Source organism: Nerophis lumbriciformis, linkage group LG39, assembly GCF_033978685.3.
Source record: "Nerophis lumbriciformis linkage group LG39, RoL_Nlum_v2.1, whole genome shotgun sequence".
Taxonomy (NCBI): domain Eukaryota; kingdom Metazoa; phylum Chordata; class Actinopteri; order Syngnathiformes; family Syngnathidae; genus Nerophis; species Nerophis lumbriciformis.
The window spans coordinates 11,855,001-11,868,116 of record NC_084586.2 but is presented as its reverse complement, the minus strand read 5'-3'; the positions used below and the strand labels follow the sequence as shown (position 1 = coordinate 11,868,116).

The window sequence follows — 13,116 nt, the reverse complement described above, 5'->3', positions numbered from 1 at the left end:
TAGTACAATTAGGTTCTTTGTTTACACTAATCCAAGGGTCAAAGCTTTAGGAGCCATTTATAAGTCTTATTTTATAAGACTGCTAAATGGTAATGGTGGATCATTGGTATATATGGTATTCTGGGTTGTTAAAAAGAACAACAATGTAAACTAAGCCCAAAACTGTGTCACAAAACTATGATACAGTAAGAGCCGAGTTGTGAACCGTTCCACCCCGACCACTGTAGCCATAAATGTGGTTTCACACGGAAATGAGCTTCTCGATTGTTGCTGTCCAACATAGCTATTAGTCATTTGCAGCGCTCTTATCAGCCTTTACACTAAACCCAAATTCAAACTTTTGTTTCTTGTAAAGTAAAATAACTTTAATGAAATGTCATCTAATTAACCCTTGTGTAATAGTCTGATGGACCCGTTGCATTTTGTGGCTTTTAATGCCTCACAATCAAACACTTTTATGTTAAAATACTGAACAGATGTTTACCTTATCCCAATAAACATCTGTTCAGTATTTTAACATAAAAGTGTTTGATTGTGAGGCATTAAAAGCCACAAAATGCAACGGGTCCATCACACCCACAAACGCTGGCTGAGTAACAACAATATGAACGTTGCACGGAAAATTGATCTGCCAGTTTCTGCATCCCACAGGAATTCTTCTTTTGTGTTTCAGCACCTGCGGTTCCCACAAAAGGTTGCAACATTGTTTGTCAACACTGTCTGCTCTCATTTTCTCGCACATTTGACCCTCTGATGTTCTGTGTACCTACACTCTGTCCTCCTCCTGTCTAGGCCTGCCGTGTGTGTGTGTGTGTGTGTGTGTGTGTGTGTGTGTGTGTGTGTGTGTGTGTGTGTGTGTGTGTGTGTGTGTGTGTGTGTGTGTTACACAGAACATCAATTTCCACACTTCTATTAGCCCCGGGTCCAGTGGACCTGGACATCTTATATGTAATAGAAATGTGTCGGGGGGGTTTATGGTGTGTGGTCATTAAAAATGTATTCTGATATATGTTGTCGGAGGCAGATATTTACATATATACGTATTTAAGTGTTACTTCTTTATTTTCATAATCATATTACAAAACAGCCAGTGTTTTTCTTCCAATTATGGTCTTTTGGTTGTCTGCAAATACTGTGTGCTAACCTTGACTATGGAATGTAAGAAGGAGAGATACTCCTTCTCCTTATCTGTTCTTGTGTCCAGATGCGGAGAACAATGGGCATGTGTTTGGGCTGGAAAGACAAGACAACGAGGGTGGGAGGGAGAGAGACTTTATAGAAGAGAAGGTTTCCATATTTTAGATCAGACCATTTTAGCTGCGCGATTGAATGTTATATGCTGGACTGGTCTCATTATATTTCCAAAGTTTTGGGGATAAAATTACAAAATACCTATTCTGTCTCTGGTGGTTCTTCTACTCAGCCATAAGTGTCATAAAAGAGCTTGGGAGTGGCCAGTGACTTGAATTCCCTGGGAGGAACAACTGGTCACAACGCAACAATGTTCTTCACACAAAATGAGCCAAAGTCAGTGAGTCTCAGTTTGAAAAATTAATTAATCGGCCACAGACCCGAACACCACACAAGTCAAAGCTAAAGTCGCTCTAAGAGAGGACACACTTCTAGTTTTATTTTTTTATACATCTCAAAACATGTCAGAACCTGCCCAAAGGATTTATTTACTTCAGGCACACTTCATCCCAGTGAATACACACGTGCCTAAAGGAATGTTTGGAAGCACATAGTACGAAGTCGGTCAGGCCTGCCTCGGAGAAATGACAGAAAAACATAACGCTAACAGTACAGCAGCCACACCTTGAATAAGGATCTCAAATCGTCTTTGTGCCTTCCTCCTCAAAGGCATCACTTAAGCAGATCTTCAGGCCTGTGCACTCAAGTAAATACTGTAATCTAGCCATCTGACACATCCCCCCCACCCCCCGGCCCCTTAACCTCTTTCCAGGAAGCTGCCATGTAAATAGACCATGAATACTACACACAGTCTGAGCCATGACTGGACGGTGATGGAGTTTTCACGCACTTGACACTAACAATAATTCCTTAAAACAAAGCATAGTTTTCACACTTTGGGGGCGCGTTCCGTCCCAGACTCACGTCGGGAAATTGGCCATTCGGCAAGCGCGCTGTCCGCGGTGGCAGCTGACGGATGACTGAACACCATTGATTTTCCTTTCATACAAGCCTGACGCTGCTGATTCGAGGTGACGCTCACTGCGGTGATAGATCCCAGCGCGTGAGGGGATTTATTTGCGTGTTGATGGTGATTTATTTGTCTGGCTTTGCGCACTATTTATCATGAGTTGTTGCGGTGATGCTGCCTCTCACCATTGGGAATGATGCAACGTTGGTTTTGTACTTCGGGAAGTTGCATAAAACTTTGCATCCTGTGCCTTTAGTATTTTTGAGTCTATTCTCTTTTTTAAATGTTAAATTAATGCCGTCGCTTTCTGGGGTTGTCGGCTTATTTGTCTTCGTAAAGGACATTTAAGTACATTGGTAACTTAAATGAGTTTCTCTGGATACAAGCTATCCTGCCACTAATTATTCACCTTATAGCTAGAGCTTGACATAACTTTATTTAGAAAGAAAGTGAGCGTGAAGGACAATGCTTAGGAGACGTGGATGATATTCATTGAATCAAAATAAATAAATTATCAAAATCATGACCGAGTGTGCAGTTGACTTGGTGAAGCAGTTCTAGCGTATCACATTACAGTGAAGCAGAATGAGTCGAAGACGCCAGTGGCTTTTTCTCTTTTTTTGGTATTTTCCTGTAGCAGTTTCATGTCGTCCTTTGAGCGATATTTCCCGCATCTACTTCGTTTTAGCAATCAAGAATATTTCAGTTGTTTTTATCCTTCTTTCTGGGGACATTGTTGATTGTCATGTCATGTTCGGATGTACATTGGGGACGCCGTCTTTGCTCCACAAGTCTTTGCTGTCGTCCAGCATTCTTTTTTTGTATACTTTGCAGCCAATTCAGTTTTAGCTTCGTTCTGCATAGCCTTCCCTAAGCTTCAATGCTTTTTCTTAGGGGCATTCACCTTTTGTTTATTTTTGGTTTAAAGGCCTACTGAAACCCACTACTACCGACCACGCAGTCTGATAGTTTATATATCCATCCATCCATCTTCTTCCGCTTATCCGAGGTCGGGTCGCGGGGCAGCAGCCTAAGCAGGGAAGCCCAGACTTCCCTCTCCCCAGCCACTTCGTCCAGCTCCTCCCGGGGGATCCCGAGGCGTTCCCAGGCCAGCCGGGAGACATAGTCTTCCCAACGTGTCCTGGGTCTTCCCCGTGGCCTCCTACCGGTCGGACGTGCCCTAAACACCTCCCTAGGGAGGCGCTCGGGTGGCATCCTGACCAGATGCCCGAACCACCTTATCTGGCTCCTCTCGATGTGGAGGAGCAGCGGCTTTACTTTGAGCTCCCCCCGGATGACAGAGCTTCTCACCCTATCTCTAAGGGAGAGCCCCGCCACCCGGCGGAGGAAACTCATTTCGGCCGCTTGTACCCGTGATCTTGTCCTTTCGGTCATAACCCAAAGCTCGTGACCATAGGTGAGGATGGGAACGTAGATCGACCGGTAAATTGAGAGCTTTGCCTTCCGGCTCAGCTCCTTCTTCACACAACGGATCGATACAGCGTCCGCATTACTGAAGACGCCGCACCGATCCGCCTGTCGATCTCATATATATATATCAATGATGAAATCTTAACATTGCAACACATGATAATACGGCCGGGTTAACTTATAAAGTAGAATTTTAAATTTCCTGCGAAACTTCCGGTTGAAAACGTCTAGGTTTGATGACGTATGCGCGTGACGTCGATGGTTGAAACGGAAGTATTGGGACGCCATTGTATCCGATACAAAAAGCTCAGTTTTCATCGCAAAATTCCACAGTATTCTGAACATCTGTGTTGGTGAATCTTTTGCAATTTGTTTAATGAACAATGGAGACTGCAAAGAAGAAAGCTGTAGATGCGATCGGTGTATTAGCGTCTGGCTACAGCAACACAACCAGGAGGACTTTGACTTGGATAGCAGACGCGCGATCCGACGCTAGCCGCCGACCGCATCGATGATCGGGTGAAGTCCTTCGTCGCTCCGTCCGATCGCTGGAACGCAGGTGAGCTTCGGTGTTGATGAGCAGATGAGGGTTGGCGTAGGTGGAGAGCTAATGTTTTTATCATAGCTCTGTCGAGGTCCGTAGCTAAGTTAGATTCAATGGCGTCGTTAGCAACAGCATTGTTAAGCTTCGCCAGGCTGGAAAGCATTAACCGTGTAGTTACAGGTCCATGGTTTAATAGTATTGTTGATTTTCTGTCTATCCTTCCAGTCAGGGGTTTATTTCTTTTGTTTCTATCTGCAGTTAAGCCCGATGCTATCACGTTAGCTCCGTAGCGAAAGTGCTTCACCGATGTATTGTCGTGGAGATAAAAGTCACTGTGAATGTCCATTTCGCGTTCTCGACTCTCATTTTCAAGAGGATATAGTATCCGAGGTGGTTTAAAATACAAATCCGTGATCCACAATAGAAAAAGGAGAGAGTGTGGAATCCAGTGAGCCCTTGTACCTAAGTTACGGTCAGAGCGAAAAAAGATGCGTCCTGCACTGCACTCTAATGTTCCTCCTCCACGAATCTTTCGTCCTGGCTCAAATTAATGGGTCATCGTCGCTTTCTCGGTCCGAATCGCGCTCGCTGCTGGTGTAAACAATGGGGAAATGTGAGGAGACTTTCAACTTGTGACGTCACGCTACTTCCGGTACAGGCAAGGCTTTTTTTTATCAGCGACCAAAAGTTGCGAACTTTATCGTCGTCGTTCTATACTAAATCCTTTCAGCAAAAATATGGCAATATCGCGAAATGATCAAGTATGACACATAGAATGGATCTGCTATCCCCGTTTGAATAAAAAAAATTCATTTCAGTAGGCCTTTAAGCATTAGTTACCTTTTTACCTGCACACTGCCTCCCACTGTTTCCGACATCTACAAAGCAATTAGCTACCGGCTGCAACCTACTGATATGGAAGAGTATTACACGGTTACTCTGCCGAGTTCTAGACAGTACAGACACTCAACAACAACAAACAATTTGCAGACTATAATTACTGGTTTGCAAAAAATATATTCAACCCAAATAGGTGAAATTAGATAATCTCCCACGACACACCAGGCGGTATCTCACGGCACATTAGTGTGCCACGGCACAGTGGTTGAAAAACACTGCCCTATGGCATTTGCTACACCAGGGGTAGGGAACCTATGGCTCTAGAGCCAGATGCGGCTCTTTTGATGACTGCATCTGGCTCTCAGATCAATCTTAGCTGACACTGCTTGACACGATAAGTAATGAATAATTCCGCTGGTAATCACAGTGTTAAAAATAACCACGTATCAACCAGACTACAAAGCCATCAGAAAAACCATGCAGCACCAGAAGTCGCATTAAAGGGGAACATTATCACCAGACCTATGTAAGCGTCCATATATACCTTGATGTTGCAGAAAAAAGACCATATATTTTTTTAACCGATTTCCGAACTCTAAATGGGTGAATTTTGGCGAATTAAACGCCTTTATAATATTCGCTCTCGGAGCAATGACGACACAACGTGACGTCACATCGGGAAGCAATCCGCCATTGTCTCACTTTCGTTGGTGTGTTGTCGGAGGGTGTAACAATACGAACAGGGACGGATTCAAGTTGCACCAGTGGCCCAAAGATGCGAAAGTGGCAAGAAATTGGACGAAATTTGTTCAAAATACGAGGGTGTGGGGAAAGCCGACGAAATGGTCAATCGTTTGTTCCGCACACTTTACCGACGAAAGCTATGCTACGACAGAGATGGCAAGAATGTGTGGATATCCTGCGACACTCAAAGCAGATGCATTTCCAACGATAAAGACCCTAGCTTCCCTGGCCTGCTGACATCAACTCCAAAACTGGACAGATCAGCTTTCAGGAAAAGAGAGCGGATGAGGGTATGTCTATAGAATATATTAATTGATGAAAACTTTATTCATTACTCGCGGTTTTATGTAAATTATTATACATAAACTGTGTTTACCAATAATTTAGCTTAAAAACATTTATTTTTTCAATCATTCGAGTACATTCGGGTAGTCTTGTGTAATGCAGTATTTTGTGTCTATTTAGGTATGGTTAACCTGAGTGCTGAAATCGTGGAAAAATATATGTTCTTAGTGCGCCTGAAATGGGCTGTCTGCACTCTCAAAGTGCATGTTGTTGCCAAATGTATTTCATATGCTGTAAACCTAGTTCATAGTTGTTAGTTTCCTTTAATGCCAAACAAACACATACCAATCATTGGTTAGAAGGCGATCGCCAAATTCTTCCTCGCGTGTCGCTGGCTGTCGTGTCGTTTTCGTCGGTTTCGCTTGCATACGGTTCAAACCGGTATGGCTCAATAGCTTCAGTTTCTTCTTCAATTTCGTTTTCGCTACCTGCCTCCACACTACAACCATCCGTTTCAATACATGCGTAATCTGTTGAATCGCTTAAGCCGCTGAAATCCGAGTCTGAATCCGAGCTAATGTCGCTATAAACTTGCTGTTCTATCAGCTATGTTTGTTTGTATCGGCATCACTATGTGACGTCACAGGAAAATGGACGGGTGTATATAACGATGGTTAAAATCAGGCACTTTGAAGCTTTTTTTAGGGATATTGCGTGATGGGTAAAATTTTGAAAAAAACTTCGAAAAATAAAATAAGCCACTGGGAACTGATTTTTAATGGTTTTAACCCTTCTGAAATTGTGATAATGTTCCCCATTTAATGGTAAGATAAGAGACTTATTATACTCTAAAAATGTTGGTCTTACTTAAAAATGCACGCATTTAGTTGTATTCATTGTTAAAAAATATTATACGGCTCTCACGGAAATACATTTTAAAATATTTGGCTTTCATGGCTCTCTCAGCCAAAAAGGTTCCCGACCCCTGTGCTACACCAACTGGCGGCGGGGAAACTCCTAACTAAATTTCCGCTCGCAACTTAAAGCATAACAATTAGCCGGGAGACAGCCCGTGTTACAAAATACTCGTACATTGGAGTATTTGAGGTTCCAATTAGGGATGTCCCGATCCGATATTTGGATCGGATCGGCTGCCGATATTTGCCAAAAATTGCGTATCGGCAAGGCATGGGAAAATGCCGATCCAGATACAGTTTAAAAAAAAAAACTCCGGTCCGTGTTTTCCAACGCACCGATTTAAATAATACATTCCACTTTTCTGCTGCTCCGTAATTTCCGTTCCGCATTTTCCAGCACACCTTCAACACATCCACAGGTCTGTGGATTCTCACGCAGTTGCTTTTAGCTGCTGGCATTACACGACAGGCTCTTCTCACTCTTTCCTGTGTCTCCCTCTCACAGACAGCAAGCGCACCTTCTTACACACGTCACATACTGTCACGACACACGTCACATACTGTCACGTCATACGTCACATACGTATACGTCCTCCCCGAGCAGAGAGGTAGCAGCATGGCTAACGTTAGCTGAGATGCTAGCGCAGCCGTGCGCGCCTGTGCAATTGCGCACTGTTTAAGCGTCCTCTGCGCATAGCAAATCTATGCCACGCACAAAATCTAATAAAAAAATAAGAGCATAACAATTTTCAACACACCGACACGACAGAGAAAACAGTTTTCGTCATCATTGTTCAAATATTGTGACGTCTGTCGAGACGCTTATCTCCATTCGGTGCCACACGCCCACACCATCAAAATGCTGAGGCAAAAATTTCCACATCAACACCGTATGAAAAAATTTGTGATTTTTTTTAGTTGTGATTTCCTTCTCTGCATGGAAGTTTAAAAGTAGCATATATTAATGCAGTATGAAGAAGAATGTTTTAATGTAGACATGCAAGCCTTGAAAGAAAATTTTGAAAATCAAGACTACATTTCCTGCAAATGGGTGCATTTCTACCCTATATTTTAACTTTAGATTTATTCTCATATCAAACTCTTTTGGCTGTCTTTTTGACACTTACATCCGGCGCCCCCCTCCACACCCTGGATTATAAATAATGTAAATAATTCAATGTGATTATCTTGTGTGATGACTGTATTATGATGATAGTATATATCTGATAGTATATATCTGTATCATGAATCAATTTAAGTGGACCCCGACTTAAACAAGTTGAAAAACTTATTGGGGTGTTACCATTTAGTGGTCAATTGTACGGAATATGTACTTCACTGTGCAACCTACTAATAAAAGTCTCAATCAATCAATCAAAACACATAGAATCATCATACTGCTGTGATTATATGCATCAGGTGTTCATTCAAGGCTAAGGCAAAATATCGAGATATATATTGTGTATCGCAATATGGCCTTAAAATATCGCAATATTAAAAAAAGGCCATATCGCCCAGCCCTAGTTCAATGATGCCATTTCTGTTTGTCATGTATAATTTTGTCTATTTTGTGTTTATCCTTGAATAAACAGGTCAGTTTCTTGTTACCAACCATTGTGTATTATTCAAACTCCCCTAATTCAGCTGGCTAGTTGTTATCAAGAGTACTAAAACCCTTTTCAACATGATTCTGACAACTAAGTAGGCTAAATAACTTTAAACTTTAATACATGCTCGGATAGGCCAGTATCGGTCAGTATCGGTATCAGTCAGTATCGGTATCGGATCGGAAATGCAAAAACAATATCGGTATCGGATCGGAAGTGCAAAAAACCTGGATCGGGACATCCCTAGTTCCAATGTCCTCATTTTTCTAGGTACAAGCTGCATCACAGAACAAACTCGTATCCCGAGGTGCTTCAACCATTCACCACCACTCAACACATCATAGGTTATTCCTACGAATAACCTATGGATAATAAAAAAATAACAAGGACTCGTTTGAGAAAATGCCAACAAAAGACTTGAGCGTTATCAAGTCACTTCACTCATAAATCATCTCTCAGCCATCCACTTGGCTCAGTAGCACTAGGCAAGAATCTTCCTTGCTGCTCCCATGCGTCTGATTGCCAAACAACAAAGCTTTGAATAAACTGGATGAATAAAAACGATGGATTTTGTGCAGCCTGCCAACGAGTCGCATGAAGAACTTTGCTCGCCTCCGTGAAGAGACATCGACTTTGTTGCTGCAGTTAGCGCCGCGGAAACAAGTGAGCAGGCTTGGCTGTGATGCACCCAGCAAATCTTGCTGGACTCCAAGAGGATAACGAGGGAAGAAACCAAGGCATAGGCAAACGTCAATTTAAATGGGGCTTTTTAAAATACCTCTACAAGTCTTAGACTGAATTACAACATGTAAACACTTAATTGCCGACAGTTAATTTATTTACCCGTTTAATGAAGTCAAGGCCCTGCAATACAAAGATGCTGAAACATATGTTACCCAGTAATAAGATTCCACCCCTGTACAGCAGAAACACGACTACACAGAATGTGCATAGTAGTCTAATGCAGTGTTTTTCAACCTTTTTTGAGCCAAGGCACATTTTTTGCATTGAAAAAATCCGGAGGCACACCACCAGCAGAAATCATTAAAAAACGAAACTCAGTTGACAGTAAAAAGTCGTTGTCGCAATTGTTTGATATCATTTTAAACCAAAACCATCAATATAGCTCTTGTCTCAAAGTAGGTGTACTGTCACGACCTGTCACATCACGCTGTGACTTAGTTTGAGTCTGTGTAGTGTTTTAGTTCTTGTCTTGCGCTCCTATTTTGGTGGCTTTTTCTCTTTTTTTTGGTATTTTCCTGTAGCAGTTTCATGTCTTCCTTTGAGCGATATTTCCCGCATCTACTTTGTTTTAGCAATCAAGAATATTTCAGTTGTTTTTATCCTTCTTTGTGGGGACATTGTTGATTGTCATGTCATGTTCGGATTTACATTGTGGACGCCGTCTTTGCTCCACAGTAAGTCTTTGCTGTCGTCCAGCATTCTGTTTTTGTATACTTTGCAGCCAGTTCAGTTTTAGTTTCGTTTTAGCCTTCCCTAAGCTTTAATGCCTTTTCTTAGGGGCACTCACCTTTTGTTTATTTTTGGTTTAAGCATTAGATACCTTTTTACCTTCACTGATATGGAAGAGTATTACACGGTTACTCTGCCGAGCTCTAGACAGCACCGACACTCAACAACAACACATCATTTGCAGACTAATTAATGGTTTGCAAAAAATATGTTTAACCCAAATAGGTGAAATTAGATAATCTCCCACGGCACACCAGATGGTATCTCACGGCACACTAGTGTGTGCCACGGCACAGTGGTTGAAAAACACTGGTCTAATGCACTGGTCTTCAGTAGGGATGGGTACTGTTCACATTTGATCCGATACGGTACCGATTCCTGGTACCTGGGAATCAATACCTGTACTCATGAATTGATTAACGTGGACCCCGACTTAAACACGTTGAAAAACTTATTGGGGTGTTACCATTTAGTGGTCAATTGTACGGAATATGTACTGTACTGTGCAATCTACTAATAAAAGTCTCAATCAAATCAAATCAAATCAACTTTATTTATAAAGCACATTTACAATTTACCGCAGGGGTAGCCAAAGTGCTGTACAATGGGCAGGTTAAAAGATAATACGAGAACTGAGCAAACACAACACAACACAAACAGAGCAGGATAAAAAATAAATAACTAAAATAAATAGAACATAAAAACATAAAAACAGGTTCACAAAGCAGGTGTATTATGGGGAGCCATAGCAGGATGGATATCACTCAGTGTTAAAAGCCATGGAATAAAAGTATGTTTTTAAGAGAGATTTAAAAACAGGAAGAGAGGAGACCTGTCTAACACTCGGAGGTAGGTTGTTCCAGAGCTTGGGAGCAGCAGCGGCGAAAGCTCTGTCACCTCTAAGCTTCAGCCTTGTGTCAGGGACCAATCAATCAATCACTCAACAGTACACATTTTTGGTACTTTTGTGTTTGTTAAGAAATGTTGTTGTCACGTCGAGGTTCTCCCAGGAATGCAGACGGACGACTCCGGACGAAAGCGTGAGGTAGGATATGATTTATTCCTCATAAATTATCCAACTTACAAAATGGGTAAACAACAAAGGCAAGCGTGCCTAACACACGGGAAGCTAAGGCAAAAACTTAGCGTCGGAAACATAGAAGCTAACACTTAGCATAGACTATGGACAAGGAATACTCACGAAACTGTGGCATGAAACAAACAAATCTTACGTAGACAAGGCATGAAGCAAACAACTAGAGACAAGGCAAAACTCACGTAACAGGTGCATGTAGCAAACAATGACTCCAGCCCGACAAAGGCAGGCTTAAATAATGCCTCTGATTAGTGCTCGGGTAGCAGGTGAGCGGGCGAACACTAATCAGAGACAGGTGAACATATTGAGCAACCATGTCAACCAAAACAAACTCAGCGGTGCACAAACAGGAACTAAAGGAGTCCAAAACTAACAGAAAACACAAAACATGATCCGGACCACGGATCATGACAGTTGTTTGACAAAAAAAACATATTTTTCAATATAACCTTTAAAGATTAGCTGATTAGGATAACAGTTGTTATATCTTGTTTTTAATACACCATTTAAGTTTTATTTGCAATGCAGTTGCACTTTCAAAACATGATATGGCAGTACTGTATAGGCTATCTATGGTGTGTTGTCCAACTAGGAAGTAGCTTTTTCCAGGAAGTTGAATGTGCTATGAGGCTCCCTAAGAATTGTGCTTAATAAACACCGGCTGTTTAATCGCAACATTCATTTTAGTTGTAGTTTTTATTACCAAATTTGGATGTGTTGTAATCGCCATGTAAAATCACTAATGCTAATAGTAGCCTGTCTATAGCAAATCCAATGTAAAATAGCATCCAGCTAGCGCATTTTACTTTACTTACTTTAGGTTTGAGCGTTTTCTACCAAGCATACCTGCTTTGTTGGTTTTGAAAATTGCAACAAGAGATGTCCGATTATGGCTTTTTTGCCGATATCCGATATTCCGATGTTGTCCAACTCTTAATTACTGATTCCGATATCAACCGATACCGATATATACAGTCGTGGAATTAACACATTATTATGCCTAATTTTGTTGTGATGCCCCGCTGGATACATTAAACAATGTAACTTTACCATGAATTGATTAACGTGGACCCCGACTTAAACAAGTTGAAAAACTTATTCGGGTGTTACCATTTAGTGGTCAATTGCACGGAATATGTACTGTACTGTGCAATCTACTAATACAAGTTTCAATCAATCAATCAATCAAAAACAAGGTTTTCCAAAATAACAGAACAACTTCAACTCCAGTTATGGAAAAAAATGCCAACATGGCACTGCCATATTTATTGAAGTCACAAAGTGCATTATTTTTTTTTAACATGCCTCAAAACAACTTGGAATTTGGGACATGCTCTCCCTGAGATAATCCTGATACCCACTACAACTATGGGAAATACTATACTTTGACTTTCACAAAATGCATTATTTTTTTAATTTTTTTTAAACACGCCTCAAAACAACAGCTACAAAAACAATGAAGGCACACAGCTTCAGTCCAGAGTACACTAGACTGTGTTTTACCGGATATGTACCGCTCCGTACAGCGGCATTTTAAAAAGTCATTAATTTTACTTTTTGAAACCGATACCAATAATTTCCGATATTACATTTTAAAGCATTTATTGGCAGGTCGATATTATCGGACATCTCTAATTGCAACATTACTTAGAGGGAGTTTGACTGTGTCCGCCCTCAGTGCTGCTTGAGTGATTGCTTACGTGAGCCGGTGTTTGGACGTAAAGAGCCTGCAACCGGACGTGGCGTCACGTGCAACAAAAGGTATCGAAATACGGCACCGTTTGATTGGATTTTACATGAATCGATACCTGGTAGTTCGGACGGAATTCGGTCAGTGCCTATTAAAGTACCGAATTCGGTGCCCATCCCTAGTTTTCAGGTTTGGGGCCTATGGATATGGTATATGGAAAAAATAAAGTTTTTTTTAATGAATAGCATTTTTTTGTGAAAATGTGTTTCATTCGTCTTTCTGTATTTTGTGCAGTTTTGTGTGAGTCATGCAACTGATATCAAAGTGC

At 41.5% G+C, this 13,116-nt stretch overlaps 1 protein-coding gene across 1 annotated transcript in view; it reads right to left on the bottom strand.

The window, feature by feature from the left end:
* The window catches only part of ptprea (protein tyrosine phosphatase receptor type Ea), a 161,051-nt gene that overhangs the window by 114,621 nt on the left and 33,314 nt on the right, over positions 1 to 13,116 (bottom strand). The gene's annotated exons all lie outside the window — the stretch shown is intronic.